This window comes from Rhipicephalus microplus, chromosome 7 (genome assembly GCF_043290135.1).
Source record: "Rhipicephalus microplus isolate Deutch F79 chromosome 7, USDA_Rmic, whole genome shotgun sequence".
Classification (NCBI taxonomy): domain Eukaryota; kingdom Metazoa; phylum Arthropoda; class Arachnida; order Ixodida; family Ixodidae; genus Rhipicephalus; species Rhipicephalus microplus.
The window spans coordinates 86,447,655-86,462,178 of record NC_134706.1 but is presented as its reverse complement, the minus strand read 5'-3'; positions in this window follow the sequence as shown (position 1 = coordinate 86,462,178).

Genomic DNA, 14,524 nt, shown 5'->3' with positions numbered 1-14,524 from the left:
CACCGCGGCGGGGCAAGGTCGACAATATGAGAACCATGTAAGGTATCTGATGTTAAGGTAATTTACAGACCATTTCGCAATCACATTATATCAAATGGTGCGAAAGAAGCTTGCTCGCTTATGTGATAGGATGAGAATCTACATACCATGATGGTGTGCCCAGCCAGCGAACAAATTTGCGCACAGAAGTGAAAGCTTACTTTACATGGAAGTACATTGAACACGGGTCAACATATATTTATACTGACGTTCCGGCTCCCCTTTTATCGCTAGCTTTGTTCACTCTGAATAACTGTGAACAAGGCTCCCTACGAAGGACCATAGAAGTTAGCCTAAATATATTGTCGCCATTTACCAGTGCATTTTGAACCTTCCCCATTTGTTCATTGTAACAGACAAGGTTTCGTCACCCTCGACTTTATATCATACACTAGATGTCTGATTGCCGGCCATGTCCAGCTGGAAGGGGTATTTTAAGAAGCCCGCTGACGAAGAAACCATTTCAATGACAGCCAGACCACAAACAAGGTTTTTGTACCTACAACCTGCACTTTACTTAAAATCGGAGCATATATCGTAGTCATTGAAATATTGCACTTTAACAAAGTATTGACCTAAAACAGAGGTACGACTTCTCGACAAGGCAGGGGTGACACGTTATTTGTGTACGAACCATTTAAGCATCAGATGGCGGTAGTAGAAATAGGGTACAATCGCAACCTGCTAAACGTCTTCGCAGCCATCCGGAGACTGCAGAGCATGGCTGGCTCATGGTGCTAAATAACTATAGTACGGGTTATGGGGCCCAGAAACTAATGGGTGCTGTGTGGTCGGTGACCTTCCAACGCGCGCACAGGAGCAATTTATTGAGGAAGGCATGCATATATCTCAGCCAGGGCACTTTAATTTCGCTTGTATTTCCAGCAGTAAACTACTACCTACTAATAATATTGTTCATCATCAAAATAGCCTAGATTGTTTTCCTTCAAACACACAACAGGTGATGCGAAAAAGAGGTATCGAAAGCAGCGTGTGTGCAGCAGGGCGCCGCATTTGATTCGCTCTGCGTTGACCTGATTTCCATCATATAATCGCGCATGAACCATCGAAGTTACACTCCAATGATTGCATTGTGTTCATGCAACTTCTATGTGGTAATACTCTTTTCGTCACGCAGTTCTTATCTCTTATGTTCTATATATGCACGCACGCTCGCCATCGTCGTAATGCTGCCGTTTTGTATGACAGCATTGGCCTTACTATTTTTTTTATTTCAAACGCAAATAATAATAAATCTTTCCAGATTAAAATAACTAAACACCAAAACCTCTTATTCCAAGCAATATCTCACGTAAAAGTTACCTAATTAGGCAAGTAGTGCACGATAAAAAAAAGAAATTAGAGAATTGCTACCCAAGCATTCCGTACGAAGCTTGAAGGTATGACCATTGAGCTTACCACCGAGTTTGCGATTGTTCATTAGAGTCGTTCTGGATGAACGCCAAGGTCTGTGCAGAAACCTTAGCTGGTGTTTGTCGTTTGGGTGTTAACTTCACTCTAAAGGATCCCTGATGGCGAAAGTTTTGTTTCCGGAATTTTACAGTGATTTGTAGCTTTGTGTGTGGTAAGGCGGAAATCGAATCGTAAATGCTCTAACGCATCGTATAATTTATGCCTCCACTCTAAAAGATCCCTGACAGTGAAAGTTTTGTTTGCGGCATTTTACAGTGATTCGTAGCTTTGTGTGTGGTAAGGCGGAAATCGAATCTCTAACACATCGTATAATTTATGCCAGCCTCGTTCATTCCAAACACTTTTGCGCCAGTTCTAAACGCCCACGTGAATACTATTAAAACCTAGTGCCCCACAGCGGGACAGTGCCTCATATTGCGTGTGCTCAAGCTTCGGTGACACTAAACACGTGGTTTTCCAATATAGGGGCCCGTGGAGGGTGAAAAATGAAGTGACGTGGATGCTTTGAACATTTTCTCTTCAGAAAAAAGAAAAGAATTCCTGACTTAAGCAGCCAAAACCACCTGGAGAAAAGCCCGACAACACAGCGAGAGGAGTGACGAACAATAGTCCTCGCCACGTGCTTGTCGGGGTATTTTGCACGCCCTGCAAATGTTCTCCGATGCCAACAATATTTGCTTGACCTTCGCAACGTCCTTCGGGGACTCCTTATGTACGTCAAACCACAGAACAAGTCGAGTACACCTGAACACTCGGATTAGCACGCACCTTTACTTTTATACAAAATAAATCATTATATAGGCAACGCTCGCCACTAATAATCGGTCTGAAGTGCCCCCGCCTGGAGGACTCTTAAACAACACAAGCATCTAGAGTGTCCAGATTTAGTGCCAAGGGTCCTTTAAAAAGACCAGTGAATTAGGCTTAGTTGTTTTGTGTCGTACGTACACACTGGGAGTTTCAGCGTTCATATCAAGCATATGTTTTGGCTCAGCCTGGCTTAACGCAGTGTCGCTGTAAAAGATGCAAGAATGCCCTTCGTGTTCTCCAATGTTCATGTACTGTAACACGGAATGTTGTAAGGAGGCAGGACAACGAGAAACGAAACCATGAGTTCGTGATAAACTGGAAATGATGTCGGACGTTCAATATATGGGTGTATAGTCGGTGCCGTTCAGCGGCATCGTTATAAAAGGATCCACTATAGGTGGCCCTGATGGTGATGTCACCAACGAAGCGTACATGTTCCATTCTGTATCGGGAGCATTCGTGGTGTCTGCGTTCTTCGAACCTGCGTATACAGAAAATGACAAGTTAAGTTTGATCGTATAAGACCATGGATCAAATGAATTAGAATGCTATGCATAATTTTGTGGACGAAATGCACGACCATCCCATAAGACAAATCGTAAGGGAAAACAACGGATTCATATCTAAAAACCATCAAGGTAGAATGACTCATAAATCTAAGCACGACGCCGCCAGCGACCAAACGCATTCAGCTGGCTGGTCATGGAGCTATCGCCCTTTCAGTGAGCAGCTCTGCACGATAACCACCATGTCACAAAATCGGGCAAAGCCAATGGGTTGGCAGCATTATTCACGATCGGTCATGGGTTGCTTTTCAAGAATACAAATCTTTTGTCGAATTTGGGATTGTAGTCGGCCTTCGTGTAGCAGTTGATATAAGGGTGCAGTTATCATTTCACCAGCAAACGCAATTTCATAAATGTTCAGGTTGTTAGGGCCATGCTTTGAACAGCATTCAAATAAAGACAAATAAACAAATAGGCAGAAGAATGCTATAAACACAAAAATAAAATAAAAATTATAAAAAACGCAAAAAATACAATCAAATAATGGTATGGAAATGTAGAGGAAGTGAGAAATTAAAAGAGCGAGAGAAAACAAGAGAGAAAGAAAATAATGATCACGTCATCTTAAAATTATCAGCAGATTCGCGCTTCCGGCACAAACATAGTCTCTCTATTTAATTTGTAGTGGTGGGAAAAGGTGAGTTTTAGCCCAGATATTTTCCAAAAGTAATTACATAAGGAAACCTTCTGGCTAATAGACCGATTCGTTTTACCAGTACTACAGTTCCCTTCACTTGCCTCTACGGGTCAGGCGGCGATTTAACACGAAAGTGCTTTATGCCGGAATCCACCACAGCACCGCGTCTTATTTCCGCCACGAATGTGACATTGCAGAATATTTGCTAACCGATTGCAAAGAAACGAAAATGAGAGGAAAAAGTTCTGCGAACTAGCAACCTCACGCTCCTCAGCGCGTGACGCTAACCACTAAGCCACAAAGCGACCCGTCTCCAAGTTGTTCACGGCAAGCCATTTATATACAACATGTAACACCGGCATTCCTCACAGCTCAGGAACTTCAGCACGTTTTTAGTTATCAGTAGAGAGATGGCATGACAAGCACGCGTTGGGTGCGCACTCTAAAGCTCACCGTGCTCCGCGCGTCATTGTCCGTGCACGCGCCCCCACATGACTTCGTAAGAGTGGTTACAAATGCTCTTCAGCATGGTGGCCCACTCCAGCGCACGCTTATCTCGGGATTCGGGCCATTTCTTACTCTTGTTCATCCACCGCAAGTCTGCTTTCAAGTTACGGTAGCTAAAGAAAGCACGAACGTCAATTCGCTCGCTGCCGAGGCCGCGTTTACGGAAGGAGCGCATTACTCACACACGAAGTCAGAATTGTGACTATTTTTTGACGTCACTCGTCCTTTTCATTTAGTGCCTGCTGTCTGCTTGAGGTGTGCGCTGCAAGTTTCGAGCTGCTTGCTGTTCTTCGCGTCACATTGCAATTTGTTACTGCACCGTTAATTCCTTTGCCCTTGAAGAGCAATAATGCACAATAAATGCTCAATGATCGCTGCGGGGACATATTTCACTTTCGTGTTGTACTGATTCATAAAATTAGAATAAACCATGTTTTTTTTTCTTTACTCTGATCTGCATGCGCATAGAGCAAGCAGTTCTTTTCGCACCTGTTATCTTCGAACTTCTTGATTGAGCTGTTTCTATGATGGTATATTCATAGCTGCAATGCCCCTTTCAAGTGTAACTATTATGATACAAATCAACAAACAAGAAATCTAGAAAGAGAAGTAGTGATAGCAAGAAAAAACAAGAAATTGAGACTAAACGACCCAAAGAGCAGAGACAGCAAAAGAAGAGGAAGAAAGAACGAGAAAGAAGCAAAGAAAAACAAGGCATGCCACCGCGCCCACTCTTTTTTCAGGCTTTTCTCTGCTAGTGTGAAGGTGCCTGATTGAAGATGCCAGAAATAAGAAATCTTAGTCTGTCTGTCTGTCGCCCCGTTTGTCTGTCTGTCAGCCGAAACAACTAAGCCATTCAGTCAATGTTTAAGCCCTTCCTTAACGCGCAGCCATCTTGATCTAGGGGTGGTCTTGATACTTCGAAAGAGAAAGTAAATATCACGCATATATGAGGGGCACCATTAATACGTAAATATTAGGTGGCATGCTTATACTAGCAAATGCACAGATACGTAATTCTGAAGATCCTACTCTTGGGCTGCGCTGATACTACGGTGTTATGCACGAAAAAAATTAATGTTTCCTACGCTTCATCAAGACAATACCGTGCTGCCACCTACCATTGGCTCTGCGTTCTACATATGGTTCGTTTTCGGAGATTACTGCGAGATGGCGTCCAGATCTAACGCAGTGCCTTCAGACTCCAGACTCGAGACAAATGCTGTCCAAAAAGTATCGTCTTCAGACAGTACTTGCAGTGAAGCGAGCTGATGCACGGCGATTTTTTTTTCACAGACATCTTTACAAACAAACCTAAACACGGCGTATACGACGCAACTTATTAAAGCAAATGTGGCTGCTACCATGCTGTATTTTTAAAAAACCTGAAGCAACCAAACCGAGCCAGACGAAGATGAACAGCGTTGTCGTGAATGCGATGATGCCCGAGATCACGATCAAGCAGCCCCACAGCCACAGGCTCAAGACCACGGAATCGCTGCGAAATTTGCCAAGTCGTGTGAGCTGGTGTCACCTTTAGGGCACAGGATTTCAATCACCTATACAGCCGACTAGCACTAAATATTTATCTTAGATCACACCATATTTCAGTGTATTGTGCCTTGGTGACGTTTTTCCATAATCAACATTTGCACAAATAAACGCCATGCAATCACTATACACTTATGTGAGTTTTGCGGATCAAGAGGTCTCTCTCAGCTAAAAGGTGTATCCGTACTGCGAAATAACATCAAGGAAAACTAAGCTTGAGAAAAAAAAACTTCTAAGGCAGCCTTCCCTGTGGCTGTTACATCTGTTTCGGGATGGTAGAATGCTCTAATTTGACTAAGAGTACATTTTCTTCAAGAGAACTTCTCTACAAGACTTAATTTTGAATTCCTTTGCGGTGCAATAACCCAGACAACACAAACACAACCTCAGGACATCCTCAGTATGCCTTCGTGAGGACAATATGATGCCCTCAGAATGTCCTCTTATGGTACTAGAAAAGCACTAATCCCGTCCCCTTGTCCATACACATAACAACCTCTGCACATCCTCAAAACAACAATTCAGGAATTTTTCAGCATCTTTTCAGAACCACGATAGCGAGGCCGGTTCGGTACTGTGGGCAGTGATACTACTTAGGATTTACTTCTTTTCATGACATTTTCATACATCAAAAGATAAACACCTGCGAGGTCTCGAGTATATATACTGTATCAATCAAAAGAGAGGTGAGTGCTGGACTATTAGAGTAAAACAAACAAAGCTTGTTGACTGAAATTTATTTAACAGTAATTAATAACAATAGGCAGCTTTGTCAGGCATTCGATTCTGCGTATTGTCTGCAAAAAGAAAAGCAGTATCAAGGCAGTCAACACAGCTTAATCAACTACGTTTGTAATATTCTTCGAAAGTTTGACATAGTGTCCTCATCACCACGTGTATCGCGCCTAATGCACTCACTAGTGCTAGAGGCTCCGCAGGACAGCCTATCAGTACACTCGACACGGGCATTGACTTGACTTGGCCGAGGTCGGGCCATGTGTCAGATGCAGAAGTCGATCCTTCCACGTTGGGACCAGCCTGCTTCGAAGCCCAATCGATCGCGATTGGCTGTTGTTCCAGGCTGCTTCGAACCACACCTCGCCGCGGACGGCTGGTGACAATGCATCTATGATCAGTCTGAACGTTGAGCAGCCCAGTGCACCCATCGACACGGTAATTTACACTGTAATCACCTACGACTTACACTCTCACTCATATCTCACTTTTAACCATGCACACAAACAACAAAGGACACGAACTTTCACTAGTTCACTGCACTTTCCCTGACAAGACCGCCGCTGCCATTTTGACAGTCAGTTGGCTTGGAATGGCTTGGCTACTTTACTATCTAGAATGGTGCCGCATAGTCAATGGTTGCCAGCTGTTAGTTTGTTACTACGCGCTACAGAGACGTATAAGAACTAATTTAGGGCTGTGACATTTAAGAACACACTGTTTCAAATAAACATGTCGCAATGCCAGGTTCGATACCTAAGTTGATTGATTACGTGTGTCTCAATACGCGCGACGCATAATTTGAAAATTTTTTGCAAAAAAAACAAGGCGAAAATAAACAATACCTTTATGACTGTAAGAAACAAACGTATGGAGAAAGTTATCACGTAATGCATCTAGTTGGTGCGCAAAAGTCTTCAGGAATTATCTCTAAGTGCTCAGCGCAATGCTTTTGTCATCCCCAAAAGATCCTTAACAGGACCTTTTCCGGACCAATTGTTCTCCTCAGAAAGCACTCGAAAAAACGTTTCTGGGGCAAACCAGCTTTTGTCGTCCTCGGTAAATACTAAGGTCAATGAGAACTGCGCGAGGACGCTCGTACCAAATGAGGACGACCTCAGGACATCGAGTGTTGTCTGGGAAAATGAGGATTGCTTTGTGTGAGGATTGCAAGTAGAATTGTTTCCGCACGATTCACAACTTTACTTTCTCTGTCACTAGGTAGTCTCTCAATTTTCGCCTCGGTTAGTGTTATCAACCGGTGTTCATTCACTTGCTCCTGCTATGCACCGGAAGTTATGGTATGGCCAACACTTTGGTGATTAGTATCACCCAATTTTATCTATATGTTCGTTCTTCTCGCCGCGGTGGTCTAAGAGCTAAGGTACTCGGCTGACCCGTAGGTCGCGGGATCAAATCTCGGCTTCGGCGGCTGCATTTTCGATGGAGGCGAAAATTCTGTAGACCCGTGTGCTCAGATTTGGGTGCACGATAAAGAACTCCAGTTGATCGAAATTTCCGGAGCACTTCACTACGGTGTATGTCATTATCACATGGTGGTTTTGGGATGTTTAATCCACATGTCAATAAGTTATATTTTGCTTCCTCTAGCCACGTTTTTCGTTCCTCAAAGCACAATAATCTAAAGTCACGTACTACAGTGTGGGACGTTAGTAGTACTGCGCTTTACGTCTATAGAATCATTCGTGTGTGCACCCATGCGCACCGACACACGGGTTGTCTTTTTGAAATGTGTATTCGTTTTTCGACTTTTGAAAGAGTTCCCACACAAAATTGGGAATGTATAATAACTTCTGAGATTAATTTTTGTAGATACATACACGCGTATGCTCCACAAACTATCAACGACTAATATAGCTATAGCACACAATTAAAAATTGAAGCACCTTATGCGCGGCTGCACGCAAGACTAAGCACCTGGTGACACCGGTACCAACTCGGCTCGAATATAAACCTCAGCTCTACTACAGTATCTCGTAATTATATAGATTACAGATTATAAATTATATAGATTACGAGAAGGCGTTTGATTCAGTAGAAATGACAGCCGTCATGCAGACACTGGGGAATCAGTGCGTGGATGAAGTATATATAAACATCCTGGAAGAAATCTACAGGGGATCAACTGCTATCACAGTGCTTCATAAAGAAAGCAACATAATACCAATCAAGAAGGGTGTAAGGCAGGGGGACACAATCTCCCCAACGCTATTCACCACGTGCTTACAGAAGGTTTTCAGAAGCCTAGAATGGGAACAGTTAGAGATAAGAGTTAATGGAGAGTACCTTAGTAACCTGCGCTTCGCCGATGACATTGCATTGCTGAGTAACTCAGGGGACGAATGGCAACTCATGATTACGGAGTTAGACAAGGAGAGCATAAAAGTGGGTCTTAAAATTAATCTGCAGAAAACGAAAGTAACGTACAACAACCTCGGAAAGGAGAAGCGCTTCGAGATAGGTAATAGTGCACTTCAAGTTGTAAAAGACTATGTCTATTTAGGGCAGGTAATAACCACGGAGCCGAACCTCGAGATTGTAGTAACTAAAAGAATAAGAATGGGGTGGAGCACATTTGGCAAGCACTCTGAAATTGTGACAGGTAGATTGCCACTATCCATCAAGAGGAAGATATATAACAGCTGTATCTTGCCGGTACTTAGCTAGCGAGCAGAAACTTGGAGACTTACAAAGAGGGTTCAGCTTAAATTGAGGACGACGCAGCGAGCAATGGAAAGCAAAATGGTAGGTGTAACCTTAAGATACAAGAAGAGAGCCGAGTGGATTAGGTAACAAACGGGGGTTAAGGATATCATAGCTGAAATCAAGAAGAAGAAGTGGACATGGGCCGGGCATGTAGCGCGTAGACAGGATAACCGGTGGTCGTCAAGGGTAACTAACTGAATTCCCAGAGAAGGGAAGCGGGTTAGGGCGAGACAGAAGGTTAGGTGGGCAGATGAGATTAAGACGTTTGTGGGTATAAATTGACAGCAGCAAGCACAGGACCGAGTTAACTGGCGGAACATGGAAGAGGCCTTTGTCCTGCAGTGGACGTAGTCAGAATAATTATGATGATGATGATGATGATGATGATGATGTGGCCGTTCCGAGCACTCCTTATGTTTCAGTTAGAGACGGGCTATGTGGCTCCAAACTGTCGTTGAACGGCTCATGATTCAACGCAAACATGTAAACTATAGCTACAGTGTACTACAGCTGCTCACTGGTTCACAGTGGCGTAGCCAGGAGCTAGCGGCGCGGTCGTACTTCTTACGCCTCAACAAAGGTTGGTTTACAATATTGATTGAATGAAAAATCATCTCTTCACGTACTTTATCAAGTCAAAAATTAACGATTGAAAAAAAAAATTATCCTCGTCAACGTTTAGCGACTTTCCGTGAGCGTCCTGGTGACTTTGCGAAAAAAAAGTTAACACCACTGCGTTGGAGTTTGCTACCTTGGGGCATGTTCGGGTCCCGTGTTTCCAACTGACGCCACCATGCTGAACGTTTTTGCCTGTAATGACCGGAACAAGCTGGCCATGTTCTTATAGTAATCACAGCACAGAAAGAAAAAGAAAGAAATGGAAAGAATGAAAGGTAGAAGGGAAAAAAAGGGGTCGAGATAAGAAAAGATATAGGAGAGAGAGAAAGATATAGAGAGCGAGAGAAGCAAGAAAAAGAAGCGGAAAACACAGAGATATAGGTAAACATATAGCGGATAGAAGAAGCAAGATATAGAAGCCGAGTAAGCGAAAGAAATGTAGAGAAAAACGTAGGAAAGTGAGGGTGAGGAGGATGGGATGGCCGCCAGAGCCTCTGCTACCTCAGTCTCTGCACCACCAGCAAAGAGCTGCCCAGACCTCTATCTTTTGTTTTCGGAGTGATTCGAGGAAAGAAATTCTAGTGTATTTCTCACAAGTCCAGGCATATTCTGCACAGCGACATAAGCCAAAGACATAAATTGGACGTTACCCTTACTAATAAATTAAGGCTCTGGTAGTGGCAAGTGGACCACGACGTTCGTGTGCCCTGGTGTATTCTATTTCTGAGGTTAACATTGTGTTTTGTGGTACTGCTCAATTGAATAATCATGACGCGTTAAAAGAAGCAAGTGGCTGAAATCTCCTCCACAAGATGACGCAACAATCCCAGTTTCTCTCGACCATACCGTCGACCCTTTCAATTCAATCATTTTTTTTTGACCTCTTACTAATTATCTTGGCAGTTATTTGGCCCTCATCTTGAGAAAACAACTATTCATTTCGTTCCTCTATTATTTTTTATACTTTTCTCAAATATACGGGAAACCTGGAGTAAGTGCTCGACAGGAAGTGCTTGGAAAGCAGACTATCGCTTGTTTCTTATGCCATAAATTTAAGTCACATATTCAACGCAAGGCGGAAGTGATGAACGCAACAGCAACAAATTGTAAAGATATACCAAGTAAGACTGGCAGTGCGCAACCCGTTTTGGATCCGATATCGCGTAAATCTTGGAGACCGTGGTGGCCGAGAATGTTGTCGCTGCAGAGAGAGAGATGCTCTTTTCGCCCAATATCTCAGTGTTTATAGCTCATCCCGTGTACGCGAGCCTTATGTGCCGATGCCCGCTGAAATAGCGCGTGCGCCAATTGACGCGACAACGCCCTTAGAGTTAAGGTTCAGAGCTGCTACTCGAGCAACACCTACCCCTTATCTCCGCTTCTCTTCATGCTCCTTCAGAAGAGAAGACGCAATTCGCTCTGCTTGAGCATTCGACCGCTGGTCTGACATGTTATAGCAGGCACGCTCCAAGCGACAAAGATGGGCCGCTTTGTGTGATCTCTGCGTCAGCCTCATTCTTCGCCCCCGTTCGCGTGTTCAGCCGCGGGTAGGACATACGTTTTGTGGAGGAATGGTATTCATTCGTACCTTATATAAAACATAAAAACATAAGCTAAATCACGTCGAGAATTTCCATATTATCGCCATCGCAATAAAAAATGTAACTAGAGTTCAAACGATTGGCTATCATATTTCTAGGACGGATGGTGTTGTTGGACAATACGAAAGACGAGCAGCATCATGCCCGCCACAGGGCTGCTCTTAATTGAACCGCCACACGTCTCGTTGGTGTTTGAAACCTGCCCCAACATCTTCGGGAATGCTCGTGCTGGCTTAAGTGCAATAGCACCTATACGTACCACTGATCCATTGGAGCATCCTTATGAACTATGCACAAAATAGAAAAAAGCAGAAGAGGCAAGCCATATGCCATTTTTACTCACTGCTGCCAATGCTCTTGGAACTTGATAGCTGCGTTACTGGCGACAGGACCACGGTGTAGTGCTGCACTGGTGCATTCCCGACGAGCATCTGATACATGTCGTTGTCTCCTGTCCAGCGGTAACAAAATGGGCCATGATGGTGTCGGGAGAATACATTTGTGAATAACGAAGCGTTATTGACTGGTGTAGCGGGGCTGCCAAAGAGTTTATCATATCGTTTCAAGCACTCGCAGTCGGATTCTAGGTACTAATAATTTCTTTGAAATCAAGATTGTTACGAAAAACAAAGGAAAAACAGGAGAAACCATAGTTAGAAACTTGAGCAATTGACTGGAGATCAAGCTGGCAAAATCTTGTTTATTTCGTGAGCCATTTTCTTCACTTATTTTTAGTAAGTGGAGGAAATTTACCAATGTAAGCCCAGCACTAGCACTATTTATATCGTATTGACGCAGCTAATTCCACATTAGGTTCACCCATGTTCACTTTAATGGATTCACGGCTTTCATTACCGAGACTGTCGAAATGTAGCACTGCTTACGGTATGTGCTTAGAGGAGGTGTGTTTAAAAAAAAGGTGGGAGGGGAATGCTTCAATTTTCACTTACCTGGTAGCATGCCTAAAACTGTACCTGCATATGTTGCCAAAGATACATAGAATTACGTGTCTTCCCATCAACGATAACCCCTTTCATTGTTTATTCATAGGAAAAACAAGTAAATGCAGGTTAGAACTCTGTAGTACCGACTCATCATAAGTGATGAAGGACACAAGTTGAAGTAAGAGACGACACTTGCTAATCTATTACTCTGTGAACCTATCCTGTGTTCATTCTCGTTGTTATTGGCAGATCAGTCACTCACATATTATGTAAAGCATATAGAAACATCTCATTAGCTATATATTTGACTGTCGTATAGAAATTTCACGCGTCATTATTTCAGTGAATCGGCCACTAAAAAAACTGGTTTCTTAACTCAGCTGAACAAAACTACAAAATACAGCATACATGAATGCGTGGCTCTATTGAGGTGTTCATCGCCACCTACACAGTTCGCTAGCCAACGACGGCTGATAGCCGCGTGTTGCTCTTTGTCGCTAACACACAGCTTTTTTTTTCTTATTTGACAAATTATATAAATAATTTGAAAAAAATTGAGGCTCTAATCACTAAATAGTTCACCCACGATTTTACGGGCTACGAGTAATACGGCCATCGCCTATCGTCACTGTGCGCACACTTAAAACGACGCCACTCTGCAGCCCACGTGAAATGGCACATATATGACATTCCGTGCGCTACTAACAGTACATGGCAAAATATGCCAAACGCTCAGCCTTCCCCGCCACGCAGTGCCACTGTGCTGACTCGAACTGAAGCTATCGGACACACATATGCAATCTTGTACAACTCTCCATAATTATGTTGTGTTGAGAAGTATATTTATAAACATTCCCAAGTTGATTGAGTAAATCAGCCGAGTATGAGCAAGGTCTACTTTTGACTGATGATATAGTATTCTATTTTTTTTTTCTAAAGAAACAAACGTTGCAACGCATTCTCGGGCCCGATCGACCGTTTGATTTTTGTACAATTATGGGAAAAGGCTGTCCTCGGAGGGTTTTAAACACGTTATCCCTATAGCGCTGCTTTCGCATTCTGCTGACGCGCGCAAGACGGATATTGTTTTCGTTGAAAGTTGAGTTAGTACTTACGGAAGGAGTGGTAGTACCGGATGCTGCGCTCGGCTGGTGAAAATACACGAATATGTATGCATTAACTGTGAATCGTTCCATTCAACATAAGGCTATCCTGTTCAACATAACTGTGCTCTAGAGGCGATATATAAATTACAAAAAAACGCGTGTCTCATATTTTGGAACGTTAAACCTCACATCATCATCATCATCATCATCATCATCATCGTCATCATCATCAGCCTGACTACGTCTACTGCAGGACAAAGGCCTCTCCTATGTTCCGCCAGTTAACCCGGTGTTGTCCTTGCTGCTGCCAATTTATACCCGCAAACTTCTTAATCTCGTCTGCCCACCTAACCTTCTGTCTCCCCCTAACCCGCTTCCCTTCTCTGGGAATCCAGTTACTTACCCTTAATGACCAGCTGTTATCCTGTCTACGCGCTACATGCCTGGCCCTTGTCCATTTCCTCTTCTTTATTTCAACTATGATATCCTTAACCCACGTTTGTCCCCTAATCCACTCTGCTCTCTTCTTGTCTCTTAAGGTTACACCTACAATTTTTCTTTCCATTGCTCGCTGCATCGTCCTCATTTTAAGCTGAACCCTCTTTGTAAGTCTCCAGGTTTCTGCTCCGTAGCTAAGTACCGGCAAGATACAGCTGTTATATACCTTCCTCTTGAGGGATAGTGGCAATCTACCAGTCATAATGTGAGAAACCTCACATATAATCAATCAAATAACAAAAAAACACGTTCTGCACAAGAAAAAAGCAATAAACGCGAGAGAAGCAAAGTGCGATGGTATTTCACTTGGCGTAACTGAAACCGAGCGCTTCCATAAGAAAACAGGGCTGCAGCAGCGATTGAAGCATCCTTCGAGTTGTCCATCGCTTCAATGCAAACTGAGCCCTAATAACGGGTCATGTGCAAATGTATGAACCGTCTGTCGGTCACTATGAAGATAAAGCGCGCGCGAGCACGCCCAGCATCTCGAAGGATGCAGCTTCTGTCCGAGCAACCTTATTTTTCCGCACGACTGAAAACAACTGACGGGATTTCCGCCTCACTTGAGTCGTGATCATCAGTTGCCCTAGCCCCCTTTGATTCTACTGTAGAGTAGAAGACGCTCAGGTTGATGTTGTTGCCTTTGGACTGAGTAGGGTACTTTACGGACACACCTTCGTCAGTAATGCACCTGGATTGTCTATAGAGTTAAAATCACAATAGAAGGCGGCCGAAAGTGACCTCAGTGTGA